At 40.2% G+C, this 18845-nt stretch overlaps 1 long non-coding RNA gene across 2 annotated transcripts; it reads left to right on the plus strand.

Moving 5' to 3' along the window:
* Positions 1-460: 460 nt before the first annotated feature.
* On the plus strand, positions 461-11959 carry LOC131574911 (uncharacterized). 2 transcript variants are annotated; one of them, XR_009276616.1, is made up of 3 exons: positions 461-516; positions 8321-8421; positions 11827-11959. It is a non-coding gene; the product is annotated as an uncharacterized LOC131574911 (long non-coding RNA). The 2 variants fall into 2 exon arrangements; XR_009276615.1 differs by lacking the exon at positions 461-516 and adding an exon at positions 7365-7467.
* Positions 11960-18845: the final 6886 nt, after the last annotated feature.

An 18845-nucleotide genomic window follows, 5' to 3' on the forward strand; every position in this document is an offset into this window, starting at 1 on the left:
GGGCTGCTGGGGCTCTCCTCAGGGCCTGAAGTTCAGTAGCTTGGTCTCTCTGAGCTCCCTGTGCCTGCACAATATTTCTTTCTTTTGGTAGGTGCCAGAAGGAAAATATATTCATGCTTATGAGGGGTCACATGCTGCCACTGCATGGGATGTGATTACTCTAGCTATTAATTACAGTTATTAGTTTGGACATTTTCCAGTGTGCTGAGGGAGATTGCCTTTCCACAGAGCAAGAAATATTAGCAGCACACTTTTAAATTCAGTCAGTGTATTTTCTTTCTTTCCTGAGTGTCATCTGGGTCTCATGAGAAATAAGAAAAAGATTGTGAAAGAGGTTGAATTTTTACAGAGCTTTGGAAAGGAACCTTTTAAACAGCCTCCAACAAACTGAGGAAGTAGATAACATTTGACCTTTCCAGTCATATAGTTTCAGAGAACATGAGGAGAGGATGAGAGAAGACAGGAAGGAGGGGACCTGGAGGGAAACCCAGAACAAACACAGGAGGAGCACGCATGGTATGTGTCTTTCTTGCCCTTCATTACTTACTATTTATTTTTGACAGGCAGAAGGTGAAGCTGTGACTAATGAGGAATTTTCAGGCTCAGCTAAGGCCTATAAAGTAGCTACTGAGACAACAAGCTTTGCAGATGTCTCTAAGGTCATTTCACACGCAAACTGACATTGGCAGAGATGGTGGACAAGTACTTAAAATGTGGTGCTCAAATTTAAGCATAGACAAAGTTCCACAAGCTTCAGGAACACGTCCTTAACTGCACAGTGCTGCAATTCTACAGGTGGCTGTGAAGCACAGCAAGAGAGTTCTGTCCTAGGTTAGTCTGTGAGTTGATGCAGTTCAGCCTGATCTGAAGATTTGTCTCACTGAAAGAAAATATGTCCATAAATCAACTATCAAGTATGTGTCACAAAAATAGTCATGTCTAGCTGCTGGAAATAGCTCTTATAGTCATGCCTTAGCCATTAAATTCCAATCTCCAAAAAGGACGTGGGTCATCATATGGATAGAGTAAAAATGATCTCTGTGTATTCTTAGAGAATACTTTTGTAATTTTTCTTGCACCCAATACAGTCAATTTTCCATGAAGTCAAAAGAAATATAACTCAAAGGTTGGAAATAATGGCAGGGAAGGGTAAGAAAACTCTGGCAGAACTCTGCTTTTATTGTCAGCTGCCAGTGGGACTCATTCAATGTTTATATCTAAATTTACATATTTAGAAAGTTAAGGTTAGCATGATATCTGCTAAGAGTCACATGCTTGCTGCATTGCTCCTGGTTGTAACATGCAGCTGTTTGATGAATAGAATTTAGTGCTTGAGATCATTAACAAATAACCTTCAAAGATTATTCTTCCACTGTGCTTCTCTTTAGGACTCGCTCACATGGGTATGGATGTGTCTGCTCCCCTCTTCTCCCATGTAACATTTTTGTTACTTCCACTTTTTTAGTGATACACCTGTTTCTAAGGGTAGAAGCATTCCCTTAAACCAGAGATTAGCCTCACCTGAGAGGATAGTAGTTTTGTAATTTATTAAATAGAGAGAGATTAATCTGTTTTTATAAAGAAGCAATACTATATGGTTTTGAAAGTTAAAAAACCATTTGCATCACTTGAATTGAATATTCTATTTGCCCATGCTTCTTGAATTTATCTGCATGTGAAAACCCGTAACAATGTGAGTGAGTTATTTGGCCACAAATCTATCAAAACCTGGAAGACGTGGTCCCAAAACTCCATTTTTTGGCAGTGCAAGACAGGAAAAGTGACTTCACAATAGCTAAATAAACCCTCTTCAGTTTCCCCTTGCCAGCTGAATTTCTGTCACTGTCTGCTTTGAGATCAGTTTTGGGTTTTTTCTGTTATTGAAGTTTTACTCCCAGAGGTCAGAAAGCCAGCTCTGCTTGTGAGCTGCCTGGACATTGAGGTCAGGGTACATCATGTGCGTTTTCTCTTCCTGATTGCAGCAATGCAAATGTTCTTTCAGTGCAACAGAACCTTTCCGTGACTAAAATCAGCACAGTGGAAGGTACTAGAAAGTCATTTTTTGACATATACTCTACTCAAGAGCTGAGTAATTTACCCAAAAAGACCCACTGATAGCAGTATGCAATGACTTCCAAGAGCAAAAATGTTCAGGTAATTCTCCAGTGAGACATCAAATGCCATTATTTTCCCTTAATGTTACTGGCAGACTGGGAGGAAGAATAAGAGGATACTTAATTAAGAACAAATAGATGTTCTGATCTCCACCTCTGCTCACCATTCCCCTCCTACCTCCTTTAATATGACTCAACTGAGATAATAATACAAGCAGCTGTAAAGCAAAGAGCAGCTGCCCCTTGTCTTTTGCTTTAACAGCCAGACTGTACTCCTTGGCACTTGCTAATGTCTATTACATGTACAGAAGAATAATAGCATTCCTTCATTATCTCTTAATGATGAACTGAGATAATCCCTTGGGCACAAACTGGACACCCTGTGTCCCAGCACGCTGTCTGAAAAGGAGACAAGATAAATGACTGACAGAAAGTCAGCTGTCCTCTCTCTACATCTTCTGATCACCTCACTGCTTCTGTCAGTTGTTCTGTTGCTGAGAGTTGAATGAGGAATGGTTGGAGGGGTTTTTAGCCAAAGTATTAATAACTTTCCATCCCTTTGCATGGCAGGAGCCCACTTAAATGACAATAAAACCTCACTGACAAGAAAAGCACTTCCCTTTTAATGATCCAAGTCCCTAAATGAAAATGGCATAGAACGTTGTTCATAACTCTTACTAAGTATTTAATCTCTTCTCCTTCAAACATCACTCAAATGATGTTTGGCCCTGCTGAGGATGCCTTTTCCACAATAAGGTATCTGTGAGGGGCTTTCTATTGAGAGAAAATAGAGTGGTCAATACTGCTAATGGTGCTGCAGAGAGACATTGGGGTGTTTTATCTAGAAGATGCTACTGGAAATGGTATAGCAACTGACACCTATTGTGACAAATGGAATTTAATATTGGCTCAAGATGAAAAGTTATAAGAGAGTGAAAAGAAATTGCCTGAACACAGGCTGATGGTACAATATCATTTATGATACCCTGACATTTTTGACTGGAGGTGATTGATTAACTGGTATATGTATGGCTGCAAATTTATGTGCATAATGCAACACAGCCAAAAAACATCGCTATGGTTTGTGCATTTTTCTGGCTGTCCTGCTTCTGTTGAATGTTCTTCCTTTCAGTTTGGTTCAACAAATCCCCAGAAGCTGTAATTTAGAGAACTGTTCACAGAAAACTCCACTAAAGCTGTGGGAAGTTATTGAATATTTTGATTAGAGGTGGAGTATTTATGCAGATTTCAGTGGTAGATGTCCTTCTGCACCACTTGGAATCATTGGCAAAATTCCCACCATTTTTAATGATATGGGTTCAGATCTCAGGGCAGTGACCATTGTCGGAAAAACATTCTCTCGGTTGTTGGCATCTGATGTAGTTGTAGCCACTGGGAAAAGCATACAGTCACTGAGCATCTGGAGATGTAACTAAACAGTATAATTGAGAGAAACATATACAGAATCAGAGTTTGAATTGAATAGATATTGGGTACAATAGGAAGGAATAAACAAACTTAACATTTTCTTAATTTTGTGGCATACTGAGAAACAGAACAGTTTTCTCAAATTTACTTGATAAATCACATCTCCTTACCACGTATTTCAAGGGTATCTTTTCAAGCTTTAAGTGTTTTTTTTATCCTGCTCTTCTTGAGTTTTCTGATATAGACTATGATTTCTTATGTAAACCCTAGAAATATTTAGCTTTTATAGCATTTTTATATTTTAAAAAGTTGCTTGAGTTTTACTGTAGTCTTGGAGAGCTTGAAAAGCATCTGCTACTTTGTAACCTTAGGGCAAAAAGAACATCCCCATTTAAATAAGGGAGGAAAATAAACATGACAAAGATACCAGAGAAAATGTTTTGTGCTTCTCTTGTCTCTGGGCCACAAGCCAATTTGGAAACATTTACACAGCAGCAACTATACAAAACAATCCTTGTGCACAATAGGAACGATATGGGCTGATTCCTACTATTGTCATTTCCTTTAAAGCATTTGGCATTTGCTCTATATCAGTAGATGACTAAGTGAAGAATTAACCTGAAGGATTGGATAACCCCTATTGATAACCCCTAAGGAGAAGAGATAACCCCTGTAACTGAACACACGTAAAGCACACACCACACAGCACACATGGTTTGAGTAAAACTCATCTGAAGTGCAGAGTCAGACATTGCTAACCTTGGAGTACACAGAATCTCTTTTCTTAGATACATTTGTGATATATTGCTCTGTCAATTTTTTTCTTTTTCTTTCTCTCTTTGCCCCTACTTATTTTTTTCTCTCTTAATTCTTTCTATTCAGGAAGGAGCCCTGCATCTGCTCTCACTCTCCCTTGCATCAATAGTTTTCATCTCAGCACGTACTCTTTGTAATCTGCAATACCTGGAACATTCACACACCAAAGTGGAAGCAGTCCCATGAGCATGGGAAGTTCTGGCTCAAGCCCTCTCTGACAGAGGGCAAACTCTCCATGTCAAATCTCCCCCCACCTCATCCTCACATTTACAAAAGTTGATCAGATGCTCAAACACTCACATTCAGAGAAGTTCCACCTTCCACAGCAGGCAAGCAATAATGGAAATACAACCCTGGCTAAGCTGTTTTGCACTGTGTAGTGCTATTAAACCCCTGCCTGCCAGAAGAGGCCTGTGAGCTACTGAGTGTTGAGCCTTGCAGGCAATCTCCACCACTTCTCTCTCTGTAAACATCAAAGCTACTTGAGCTAATTAATTACAGGCTGAGGGATTTTAGTGATTCAAAATATATGTACCCAACACAAAGAGCCTCCCAGTGAGGAAATGAAACTTTTGACTCCATATCTGAGCTAGCAATTTGAAGAAAAATATTGTTATGTTCAGGATGCCAGCATTTCTTTGGTGTTACTGCAAAAATTTTAAATTTTCCCTTGAGATATTATTTAGCATCTTCTGACCAGAAGTCTTCACACCCAGAATGTCTCTGACCAGACCTGTTATCAGATAGTCCAGCTCATGCCACCTCTGCTGTCTTGAAAACTAGTAGGTGTGGGGCTCTTTTTTGGCACAGTGAGGAGCAAGGACTGAAGGTGGCAAGTTCCTTCAACACCCATCAACTTTGCAGCTGCTGAGGACAGGATGCAGCATTTAGTGTCACCATATGGACTGCAGACTGAGAGAAATCAAAAGAAACCATATTCCTCAAAGGAAATGTAGCAAAACATACTTTTCAAAATTCAGAGGTGAGGAAATTTCCAGAAATGTGTAAAGTTTGTACTCATCCCCTAGGTTACACTAATATGCTTAGAAATTCCTCTAGGCATTGAAATAAATTTGCATTCTCAATGATGACTTTATCCACTTCACTTGTAAATTTAGTCTAAAAAGTACCTTCATGAATTTTGTCTCTCACATTTCCAACACTAAACAAGCTCTAACATGAGCAAAAAAGGAAATTATCTCAGGTAAAAGACTAACAAAACTAACCAAAACAAAAAACCCAAACTAAAAAAAAACAACCAATACAATTGTCCTGAAGGAGAAATTATTTTAATGCTCCTCTCTCTAAGATCATCCCAGAATTCTGTATCATGTCACACAGTGGACAGCAAGTGTATGGGGCATTCTTGTGTTTTGAAAACAGGGCTGTGGAGAGGAAATTCTTGAGACTAGACTGTCATCAAACAGGAAGCAGGATGCAAATACCATAGCAAAAAAATAATATATGGAAGAACTTCAGTCTGGGATAACGCTTCTAGTCTCTGTTAACAGACTCCTTTTACAAACATTTGAAAGGGTTTAATGAGTGAATCAATACAGAATTCTCTACTGCCTTTCACTCTATTGATATCCAGTCATGCTTGGAGGCCCCAAATAAGATTGAGACCTCCTGTGTTGGACAGTATGTATAATCAGCAGGATGAGTGGTCCCTATCTCTACCTTTATACGTAAAACAAACAGAGTTAATATTGTCTTACAGGCAGTTATCTGAAACACAGATGATATAAGTCATTTAAACAGAAGAGGAAAAAGCTGAGATCCAAAACCATGTCTCAGGAGCTCTGCTCCCTGCATCACCCATGAGTCTGCCTCTTCAGCATCCCATTGTACAACAGATGGAGGCAGTTGATATCAATAACTTTTTTAGCATCATATAAATATAGATTGCATTGCTGAGAGCTGAGCTGAAGGGGAATGGGAACAGACCCTAATGTTCAATAATATACTGTCCAATTATCATGCCAAAGAAACTAAACTGCATTGCTGATTTAAGTTTGATTTGTAAAATTGAATCACAAATGTCACTGCATACAAATGATCACGGGCAGAAGAATGAGTCTCATTACAACAGACAAGATCTATATGAAATCTGTGAATTTGAAAGCAGATACATCAGTTACCTCTGAATCATTGGCACAATCTCCAATACTTCTACTCAAATGAAAAAGTATTATTAACCTTTGATGCAGCACATGCAAATAAAATATGATGATTCAACAGGAAATTCAAATAGCTAACCATTGCAGGTTTAAGCTAAATAAATTTGTTTTAGGCATTTCATGAGTGTATTAGCTTGATATTGGAAATCAAGTATTTATGGATGTTGCAATACTAGGTGAAATCGTAAAAATGTCAATAATTATACTATCATTTGTAACTGAATGCTACATGATAGAGGTGCTGGGTTCAAAAATGCATCAAAATGTTGTTCATAAATACATATACTGCCTCAAAGTTCCAAGGAGCCAGTCAAGCACTGGTAGATGCACAAACAGAAACTAGAGTGTCACAACCTGAAGCTCAGATAAAAACTTAGTTTACAGAAATATTTCAACTTTCAGCAGAACTCTCTGTCACAGTTGTCTATCTTTAGCTCCTGATGTTGTACAGTCTAGAGTTGGAGTAATATGTTACTTATGGCTCAGACATGCCAGCCCTGGAGGATTCTGTAAGCACAGAACATTGCACAGTGAATGTCAGTACGTGACTTTTCCACTATATATTTAAATTTCAGTGCAGACTTGAACGAGGCTTCCATTAAATTTTGGTGAGTCATTTTCTAATTGGTTCAATACTCTGCCTGGTGACATGACCTTGCATCTTTCCAGAATTTGTTAGCCACAGGCATCTTGAAAAATGGTAACTTCTTATGTCTTTTTCTGATGTTTATTTGTATCTCTTCCCTTCAGACTAATATGAAAGTGGTCAGCAATTTGTACAGACTTTTACTCTTTCATATATATCTTCAGAGATTTTGAGTGGTCAGAAAAAAAAAGGCAATGAAAATATGTGTTGGGAAACCAGCTATTTTTCACCTGATTTCACAGGGAGGTTTGGCTGGAAAAAGGCAATGATGGCCTATTTTAAGGTAAACATATAATTTTATTTATCTCTGGCATTTTTTGCAAACCTGCAATTTTATTCATCTTTGGTATTATAGGCAGTAGTCTGAAAATAGCATTCCTTCACCTGCAGTTTCAGGAGACATACTATTAGAATTAGCAAGGGCTGTGGAAATGCTATTTGCTTGTACTCAGTTCTCAGAAATTAATCAGAAGCAGAGAAGGTGCACATTCCTAATGTGTTAGATGAAACTGAGTCACCTTCTTTTGAGAAGGGCTGCTATATATGTGGTATGTGCTGAGAATTCTCATGCAGGAACTAAATTAATCCTTCAGCAGGAATGTACCCTTTCACAATTACCAAGCAGTTACAAATGAAGTAGCCAAGGGATTAAGGTATTATTCATTTCATCTGCCTAAGAGTACAAAGAAAGAAACCTCATCTCTCAGATAAGCACTTCCATCCTATGATTGCCTAAAAGATCACAGATGCTAGAATATGTGCTCCAAAAGCTTGTTCTGAGTAAAAATCCTATGTAATATATACCAGCAGAAAAAAATAATTATTTTGCCAGATAATTTTGTTAATACCATTAGTGCTTTGCCTGGTAGTGATGTGGTGGTAGGCACACAAAAAAAGTCAGAAATACAGATGATAAGAGTGAACTTGAAAATTCAATGTTGTTTCTCCTTTTGTGTGGTTAATTATGTAGTATTTTAGTTGTAAAATCAAATTCTGTCCTTAATTATAAGGCTACCAATCCACAATAATTCTCCTGAGGAAGAGTAATAGATTTCATATTCAGAAATTATCTTTATTATTCTCTAACATGACTTCTTACAAAATACGACCTCATTTTCAAAATTTCTTTTATAAAGCCCATGTTTTTGTACTGGAGATGTAGAGAATCATCAGGAAGGCCTCGAGATTCAATTTGAAGATTCCACATCAAGGAGAAATGGCCATATTCCTATGTAAGGTATTGTGGTACTTAAATACTTTCTACTTAGATGTAGCCATGCAATTTGATGTGAAAAAATAGCAAATGCCTTTTGGAATGGGCTAAGAAACAGGGAAAAGCTTAACTCTTCCAGGTACACAGGTTGGACCAGCTGTATCTTTTGTACAGGTACACACTAAGAGACGATGAGTAAAACCTGTTTTACAGGCTCATGATTCTAACATTTCATGGCTATGAAATGTTTAAACTTCAGCTTTTATTTCAAAAATTGTTATTTGCATTCCTACCGGCAAAAATTAGCAAAAGAGAGGATGGCTACAGTGATGCTTTTTGGGTTTACTGACAGCAAATGGAAACACTGAGATGGCATTTTGAGAATTCCTATTAATTTTAGCCTGTGGGAATTTGGGTATCCATCTTCCCCTTGTTGTGGAGCAAAAGTCACAAAATGCCACTTTTTGACTAGTCTGCAGGTAAAGCAAGAGCAGAATATGACCCATGTGGGCTACCTGTGGTAATTATTATCCCCATTGTTCCTTCTCTAGGACTTCTTGCACTCTTTCTCATCTTCTATCTCACCTTCTAACTTTTCCCATGTGAAGGAGAATTTGTTCCCAATCCTCTCCTACAGAGCATTTTGCCTCCTGTGTAATCAATCAGCAAGGAAAGGTTGCCTGCTGCCCTTTGAAGTGTGCTCCTGGGGACAAAGACTGGTCAGGCAGCCAAGTGTTTAAGGACTGGGCTGTTGGTTGCAGTTTCAGACCGCTGGAAGTGAAGGGGTGGCTGTGCACAGAAATTGTGTTGTCTTAAAGGGTAGAAAATGACAGAAAATAACCTCACTGTCCCCAGAAGCTGAGGGTGCTCTGGCATGAAGTCATCTAGTGTATCTAGTGTACAGCCCACCATCCTGCTGGCTGTTCTCTAGAATCCTTTCAGCAGTACCAAAATGAAGCCATTTCTGGTGGGGAGCCTGCCCATCATTCTGTACTGAGAGCACTGGCTTTCCCTGCTTTCCCTGCTGTCCTACAGGCTATTGCTTAAAACCAGCTGCTGACACTGACAGAAAAATGTTACTTTTATAAATGTATTTTTTAACCATAAAATACCAATAGCAGTAAGACCACAATCAAGATGGTATAATACATCACTGCTGATGTTTCAAGCTGGAGCTGCTTTCCATCCAAGTGTTATAGACATAGGTCAAGTCTGCAGTTTGCTATTTACAGAATAAAACACTGCTTTTCAATACTTGTGTGAGTTAGTGTTTATGATGAAAAGTGGTAGAAGTCAGAGAACAAATGTGTCAAAAACAGCAGCAAGGAATTATCTACCTTTTTTGGCAAAAAGATTACTGTAGCTCAAACTCTCATACAAGAGTAGGGTCTCCACCTCTGTGAAGAGCTAATATCCTTCCCAAATGGAACCAAACACTGGTCAGTCTTCAACTGTCAGAATGAATTTCATAGGAAAGACCTTTTATGTGCCTGTCTCAAAGACAGGTAAGCTAAGGAACAGAAACACTTGTCCTGCTTTTTTTTTCTGACTTCGCTTCTGCAAATTAAATTGCCACATGCTTAGATCAGTCGTTGTTGAAGAATATCCAAGAAAATGCTGTAGCAAGGGTGGATATGCACTGTGTTACAGCATAATGTAATAGCACTTTTATATATATACATATATATTCTCAATTTTAGTTAAAACAAACCAGAAAAGATTTCTTTAGAAAACTGCTAAGAGGGTCGAGAAGGCATGGAGAAATTAGTTCTAGCCTCAGAATTCTTAAGCAGGGTACTGAAGTTTATCACCAAGACAGGAAATTAATAGTCTTGAGGCTGTGTCAGCCTTGTTTCACAATGCAGTTAGGACTGAGGACGTAGCTGTAGCTGTTTCTCAGTAGCACATATGTTCTCATTTAGCTGTCCTTCCAACAATGCAGCCACTGCCCTTCTCCCAGTTCTGGATTAACTTCATGACTAATTGTGGTAAAGTTTGGGATGACGTGCAATGGGCTGTTCATCCGATAAGCCAAGGGGACACATCACCAACACTGAATGACGCTGATTTCCAAAGGAATTCGTATTTTGGAATTTCTCATCCCCTCCCACAAATCCTCTGCTGAGAAGGCAAGATCAGGACATGTGCTTTAGAGCCTGGGGGGGGGGGTGGCCTTATATCAGACACAACAACGGATGCAGTGCCCAGAAGTGTAGGAGTTGGGCTGATTTATGACGGTGCTAGGGGAGAGAGTATTCCAAAAGGCCTCTTGCCATTTCCTCCTAACGCAATGGCTCTGCAGACAGGCCTTGCAGCAGGAGAGAGGTCAGCAGAACAGGATTACATAAGGCTGCTTGCTATGCAGAAAAACGCAGATGGCCTAAAAGTGTTTCATTTTTTTAAATGAAGTCACATGCCCGAGAGCTGCAGTTTGAGGAAGAAGAGGAGTCTCTGAAGAGCAAGTACAGCAAAAGTTGTTTCGTTCTTGTTTTAATTGAAAATAAGTCTGGAGTCTCTCCAGGAAATAAGTCTTGAAGAAGAGCTGGCTCACTCACAGTCCAAGCAATTTAGAGTCACCTCCCTTTACTTGTATTTTATCTTCAGGCGCTTTGGAGGCGTATTTGGATACTTGCACAGATAGTCATCTAGAAGAAACTAGTTCCAGGTTCAGATGGAATCAGCTGGTTGGATTGAATTTCACATGGTGCAGCAAAACAGAGGGTCAATAATTCTCTGCTTCTCAGTGGAGACGCACTCACCATTATTTGGTGTAAAAGGCACTGCTGCTTCTCCTTTATATCCTTGATATTATTCTATCACACCTTAATCCAGGATTTTGTGTTTATTAGAAGGCAACAAAAGGTCACATCAGTACTGAAATTGTTACCAGTGCTGTACAGATTTTTTAAAATATATTTTAGGTCTCATTGATCTTTTTTCATTTTTATTGCATGTTTTAATTTTTTGATGTTTGTTACACTCTCACTTAACTTCTTTTCATCTCTTACAGTTAAAAAGAGACATGATGTCCTGATTTACAATAGCTTGTTTTCTACTTTTACTTTAATTCATTACTGCATATAATATTCCTTTTCTTTAAAAATACATTATAAAAAAATCAAACAAAAGTAAAAGAAAAGTTACTAGTTATATCTGTCATGGTGGAAATCAGTTTCAGACACAGATATGAAAGCAATAGCATTTCAACTGGCTAATTTATTTAGAGAATTACTATGCTAGATATTGTACGTTTACGCAAATTCAGTGTTCCTGATAAGTAGAATGACAGTGCTGTAAATTGAATTCTTCTCTTTAGTGTGACCATAGCACCATTTACACAGTACTTCTCTTTCTTTTTGCCAGAGATTTTTTCTTCCTTGCCTTGCCTTTCAGCAGACACAGCACACAGGGTACTTGTCTTTTTCCTAGGAGTCATCCCAAGCCTAAGGCAATTTGCAGGAGCTCTCAGTTCTGACTGAATTTTGTAGCCTGCTTTGAAACATGTCAGAGGAAGGAGACTCCATAGTTTGCTTGGGTGAAATATTCTCCTGTTCTCCTACCCATAAGTATTAGTAAGACTTTCAGACTGCCTATCCTACATCTTCATTACTGAAATTTACTTGGTTCTTCTTTGATTGCCCAGGGACATGAAGAATAGGTTATTTTCCTTGTCTTTGAAGCAAGCTGAACACAGGCTTAAAACAGAGAGGGCAGATAGAATAGTATGGTAACAGTGTCTACAAGGAAAAAATAGTGAACCATCTGTAGGATAGCTAAAGTTTCTGTGTATTAATGTGTACATAAGATGAAAGGAGCTTGGGAATAAGGCAGAGGATCAGGGTGTCCTCTGCATGATCAACATCATGTCTGAATCCTGTCTGAGAGGTGGTCTGAGTTGCTGCTTGTGAATTTTTTTTAGAAAGATTAAACCTGTCAAGGAAAGCACACAGTTGGAAGTTTTCTTTTAGTTTTCTCTTCTCTACATCAAAACCACCTAATTCATCAAATATTTCTTTGCAGGTCTTGTCTTTTGAACCTTTTCTAGTTTGTTTGGAGTTTGGTTTTCTGTTCTCCAGAGGACTCTTTTCAGGTGGGAAAATATACTGAACAGACAATGAGGAGGTTGTCTTAGAATTAGTCAAAAAACTAACATCCCTAAATGGATGCTTCTTTTTAAATGAGTGTCTTCGTTTTCCATGTGAAAATGCTGCAGCTGGAGCCCTAAAGTACATCCAGGCCAGATCAGCCTCAGCATTTTTCCATGGCTCAAGGCATCACTACCAAAACTTCCCATTAGCACAGCTATGATGTGGTACACCTGCTCAACAGGAACAGGCTCACATCTCCAGTTCAATGAGGCATTCAAACAGACTTTCAGTAGCCTTTTAGTACCTCCTTCCTTTCAATGGAACCATTAAAAGTTCATGCCTGAAGAAGCAAAAAAGGGTTCCTGAAGTAATTAAGAAGAGTTTGTAGCCCCTTAGTCATCCACAAACTAGTTACTCTATTAGTTTAAACAGGGAACTGTCTATTGGTGTAAGAGAAATGAGAATGCTGTGCCTGGTTGCATGAAGGAAAGCATCACCAAACAAGGATCCCAGACAGGGATGCAACATCAGGTGCTAACAGAAGGATGTGCCATGCTTTGAGGCTCATGGCCTCTGCTAAATGTCATATTTCCAGCTTAAGTTTGGCCTCCCCTCTGTAGTGGGACCCCATATACCCAAGTGAGCACAGCTAGAGAGGGAATAATAAATCAGGATGATCATCTGTGCCTGCCTGGAATGGTCAGGCAGCAGGAGAGAGGCCAGCAGAAGGAAGAGGGGCAGTGATGCAAATGCAGGTTTTGTTGCGTGGAAGGAGCCCGAGGTAGAGTCAGCTTCGTGAGTTGTGAGTGGAAGTACAGGAGGCATGGAGGGTAAGACCCCTTCAAGGGAGGAGATGAAGGAGAAAAAATGGTGTGCTCATGCAGTATTGAGTGATTAAGCACTGAGTGATGAGATCTGTGAGAGAGCCCAAATGACTGTGTGACAGGAAATACTGTTTAACAAAGAAAAGAGAACGGTGTTAAACCGTAAGCGATGCAGTCTCTTTAGCAGAATCGGTGTGGTGTTTATAGAGACACAACAGGAAATTGTCTACAACACCTGGCAAGCAGTATGTTCAACCTCTCACACTGCACAAAAAAAAATTAAGCTCACAGAGAATAGAAGGACTTGTTTCTGGGGCCTCACTGGATGTGTACACGAGGATTTCTTGGCGAGTTTTGGATAGACGGTGGGTTTGTTGCAGAATTGAAGACTTAATAGTAGGCTAATAAATTCTGTAAATGTTTCATTTCTGCAGCCAAGAAACACTTGGAAACAAGCCGGGACGCCTCTGATCTCCAGTTGCTAATGAAATTATATTGTGCTATTGCTTTTCTATTAAAAACAAAACAAAAAAATGCCCTCCAATATTTAGATGCCAGATTTTCTAGTTTTCCTTCCTGCATTATTTCCTAGGTTTAGGTCCTGCCGGCCAGTTTCATCGAGGAGCTTATTATTGCACTGGAGGAGCAGCAGAAGCTGGCGGAGGAGGGGGATGGATGCTGCTGACCTTCCCCCTCCCAGGTTCCCTCCGTGCAGCCGGCTCGGCGCTGCCCAGGGCGGCGGGCTCGGAGCGCCGCCCGCCGGCCGCTGCCGCCCGAGCCCGGGGAAGGGAACCGGGAACCGGGAACAGGGAACTGGGAACCGGGAACCGGGAACAGAGAACAGGGAACCGGGAACCGGGAACAGAGAACAGGGAACCGGGAACCGGGAACCGGGAGCCGGGAACCGGGAGCCGGGAGCAGGGAACGGGGAGCCGGGAACCGGGATCCTCCCGAACCTCCCGCGGTGCTGCTGCTCAGACCCGTAATGACTGCTCTGCTGGACCCTGGCAGCAGCCTGTGTGCCCTGCCTCGGGAATTTCTGTGCCGACCAGCAGCAGGCTCCGGACAGGAAGAGAGAGCGGCGGATTTTGTTGGTTTCCAGTATGGGCTTTTTTCCTTCTAGATTCTCCTCTCCTACAGGGCAGGTATAGGTGAATGTTGTAGGGCTTTCTCACAGAAAGTTATTTCTGGTTAAAGGGACTCAATGGCTCGCAAGAATTGTTCTGTGGCATCCCTCTCACTTGTTGGTCCTGTGTCCTGGTTGCCCCAGCACAAATAGCCACACGAGCCATGAATTGTCACCAAGGTGTTTAGGGAGGGAACACCTTCAGTCAGTGAACAGATTTGTCTGGCACATCACCTTGCCAGCAAAACTGACCTACTGATAGACCAGACATACAGTTAGGGAGGATGGAGAGGTCTTTGCTTCTGACTTAAAAAGTTTGCTATTGGCTTTTACCAGAAAATGCAAACAACATGCTGAGTTTGTTACAGCAGCAGCTCTGTTCTCTGTGCAGCTCTCACAGAAGCTGCTTTTTCATGCAGAGAAGCCGTGCTGCCCGGGCTGACAGTTTGTTGGTATCAGCTCTACAGTAAGAGCCTCTCAGTGCCTGACATCTCCGGAGGCTTTGCTGTTTCACCTTTCGAGGGGGATGTGGTCTGTTTATCTCTCAATTGCTTCTGTTGAAATTTTCTATTCTTCAGCCAAAGCAGTTTTGCAAAATTCTTCCCTTATCTGCTAATTAACCCTTTTCCTCATCAGGCATCAGTAATACTCCTAAAATATAATTTAATTTTTTTCCCTGAAGTCCATCTGTTTGCATTCCCTTTGAGACTTCTATTTTCTGCTGCTAAATTGTTCTTCCTCATTTTCATTCTCCTCATAGCTTCCCTCTTTTGATTAGTCCCACATTCTCAAAAAAAAATTCCTTGCAATTACAATATCAGTTGGGGAAAGGGAGAAAAAAGTAGCCAACAGCTGAAAGTTGTCCTTTCTTTCAACTGTGCCAAAAACTGCTTACAGCCTCCTGGTTTCATTCAGAGACTGCCAGTTAATGACCTCTCCAAGGGTCAAGTATTAACAGGGATTGGTATTCTTGTATAGAATATTTTCAACAACTGAATCCTGCAATGGGAGTTACAGTATTTTGTATTCCAAGATACAATGTTTTTTTTTGTTTGTTTGTTTTTTTTGTCTAAGTATGACACCTCACCTCACTTGAGGAAAAGTTTGATTTTTTTGGGGATGTACTGTATCAAAATGTCCTTCTCTGTGGGTCAGCAAATTTCAGTGACTTCTGAAGGACTAAATGCTTTCCCCCTCTCCATTTTGTGCTGTGTTTGATATTATCCTGGCTGCAGTTTCGTCAGAAACTGTGAGCAAAATACTGTGGCAAGGCAGTGAGTAGAAGACCTTCACAGGAAAATTAAATGACACAAGAAGTGGCATTAGAGATTTGTAATGAAGGTGCTGCTGAGAGACGGCTACCAGCATAAATGTCAGGGAACAAGCCTGCTGTGAGAGGTGTGATTGCTCAAATGAGCATTGAGTCTTCATGGTTATGAAAGCCCCACGTGCCATTTTCCATAAAAGTAGTGATGTTAAAATCCAATGATCCACCAAATTCTGTCACGTTTTCTCATCACAAGAAATGCCTTATCTAGTTGCAATTTGATGTGCAATTCTTCCTTCTCTGTACTTTATTCAGAAAGGAGCTCTCAGCACTGCAGAAAAAGAAAATTTGTTCCCATGTGTTGTGAACAAAGCCTGATTAAATTTCCTAAACAAAATCTATTTTGGACAATAATGCTGACCTTGGGAGTAGTTAACTTTTAATATGCTTTTCCACATGCTAGTTTTAAAAAATTGAGAGCACAGCTAAGTAGCTCCAGTTAGTGAAAACTTGAATCAGATAATCCAAAGGAATTGGCTGTTGTCTCAATGAATCAGTTTGGAAAATGGGTATCTTCTTGGTGCAGAAGAGTTTGAGCAGTTTTGAAGCATAACTCGTTGGGTGTAGGTCATCTCTAAACTCAGGTTGTAGGAACTCCCTTTCTGGATGAAAGGTGCATTAACAAAAGTTGGTGAATTCTATACCCATGACAGTTCACTCTTCAGTAAACTGCCATCAGCAACCACTTCAATGTATCCCCATGTCTTGCACTGAAATTTTGCTTGACCTTTTTGGGTATCTGCTAGGTGACTGATTGTGCTGGTCCATAGAGCAGTTGGACAAGTGAAGCACTACTGGCAAGTAAAAATCCTTGTTTTGTTTTCTCTAAGCGCAGGACTGAAAGTTTTGGGTTGTGAGATGACTGCTCCCTAGCCAGAGGGCTCAGCCATGGGGTGTTTGTATCACCCCACACAACCTCCCCTCGCTCTCTGTGCCCTGGAGAGGACAAGCCTGATGAAGGACTCTTTCAAGAAGCGAGGAGAAGGTTCGCCTCTGTTCTCTCAGAATCCGAGGCACTTACAAGGGCAGATAAATGGAGCCTCAAGTGAGCAACTACCAGCAGCCCTTCTTCTGTTCTGCTGGGAGAAAAATGGGTCCTGTTCCTTCCTTTCCCCTCCTGTTTCCCCTCACTGCAACAAATCTGGCCCAAGAGGAACTCGGAAGCTGTCCTGGGAAAGGAGATTGGGCTCCCCAGGACCAGACCCACTGTCCACCCTGGCAGGCTGACAAAGGAAACTGGGAAGCACCCAGGTAGGGACACAGTCAGGTAATGCTGGAAAAATAAGAGAGGCACTGATTTGGTGCTGCGCTGCTCAAAACCCCTGGAGCTGAGAAGAAGGGCAGCTGGAAAGAAGAAAAAAATAGAAATTATTTTGGTCCAAAATGAAATATTTTTTTCAACTTCATCCTTCTTATTTTTGGTGCATAGTTAAAGGGAATTCTGTTCAAGCTTTTTCCTTCATTTTATGTCAACTTTAAATCAAATTAATGTGAATATGACTAGGATTCCAACTGAAAAGTGGAAAGCCAAATAGCTCCATGGAATTGATAATAGCAATGAAAAAAAGTATTTTCAAAACAAGGACTTTATGCTGCCAGCATCTAAAAGAACTACTTCAAGGCTTTTGAAATCCCTCAGTACACACATGCACCCATATTTCTTATGGGCTGCATGCTGAGTTCAATCATGTTTTAAGGTCATCTCATCCTGTGTTTATTGTTTGTTAAATACAGGTGCCAAACTGAGTAGGGAAATTACACAGACTAGTGAATGTAGAATGGTTCTGAGAGGAGAGTAAGCTTGGTCATAAGACTAAAATATATGTAATTAATTGCTGTGTTCATTGGAGAAATAGCAGGGAACATAAAATTAATCATCAAATGGGGGCTACCAAGTAAAAGAAAAAATTTTGACATTTTCAGGAAGCTGAATAGTTCTTACCCCAGGGGTTCAAATCACTTGGCTGTACATATCTGGAAGTGCTGGCAATGCTCCATCAGACACACAGGAGGTAAAGGAAGAAATAACATCCAAAAGCCAGACCAAAAGTTCAATGCAATCTCTGTCCATATTATCATGTGGGTCCTTTTCTTAGGAGGATTAAAATCCTTGTATTTTTGCTGGTCTCAGTAATTTTCTTTCAATAATGTACTGGTATTACCTCGTGTGGGGAACATAAGTCAAGTGACTTAATTTTTGGCAGTTATAAGGGCTGTAACAGAAAGTATTACTTTCATTTCACATCATTAGGTCAAATTAAGTTTATCAGCTGGAATTCATGCTGGTAACCAGGGGATGTGAAGAGCCTCTTCATACTGCTTCTTGGGTTTTAAAGGGAAAAAAAATCCTCTTTTCTCTTAAGACTGGTGCATGTTTCAGGGCAATACTACTTAGACTTTTCCATGATATTTTTCTTGAATGGTCCATGGTACATTGGGGGCTGTGAAGCAAAACTAAGTGAGCCTCTTGTTTACACTTTTTCCTCTCCTTTGTCAGGTTATTGCTCCCTTTTGGACCTAACTTTGTTTTCATGTTTTCTCTTTCAAGTAGTCCCTTCTGAATCCTCTTTCTCCTCACAAATCTTCCACGGACTGCCTTGTTTTTCCCATGTCTGTAATAATCATACCTATAAGATGTTTTGGTGGTAAAGAGGCAGTTGCATGGAGTAAAGACGTGTGTAATTAAGAGGTCAGAGCTTGCACCCTGAAATAAATGGCTCTCTGATAAATTACTTGGCTCTCAGTGATTGCTGAGCACTGATAGTACTGAACTGAGTAACTGCTGTTAGTAATTTGCCTCTCTGAAACACCTGGAAATGTGGATGGTGATGGAAATGTGCTCAAATACGACTAAGAGTTGTGGGAGCAAGTGACAAGGAAAACAAACAGAATAAAGCCTCATTTTTATGACAACAGATAACTCATATTTATAATATCTTACTGTTAACTGAGACAGAGATGACTAATTGACATTCCACATTACAGAAGTCTGAGGAGTGAGTTCTGCACTCAAGGTAAAAGTGACCCACATGAGAAATAGATTTAAACAGAGCAGACAAATAAAAGGTTTCTACAGAAAAGTG

This window comes from Poecile atricapillus, chromosome 1 (genome assembly GCF_030490865.1).
Source record: "Poecile atricapillus isolate bPoeAtr1 chromosome 1, bPoeAtr1.hap1, whole genome shotgun sequence".
NCBI classification, from domain to species: domain Eukaryota; kingdom Metazoa; phylum Chordata; class Aves; order Passeriformes; family Paridae; genus Poecile; species Poecile atricapillus.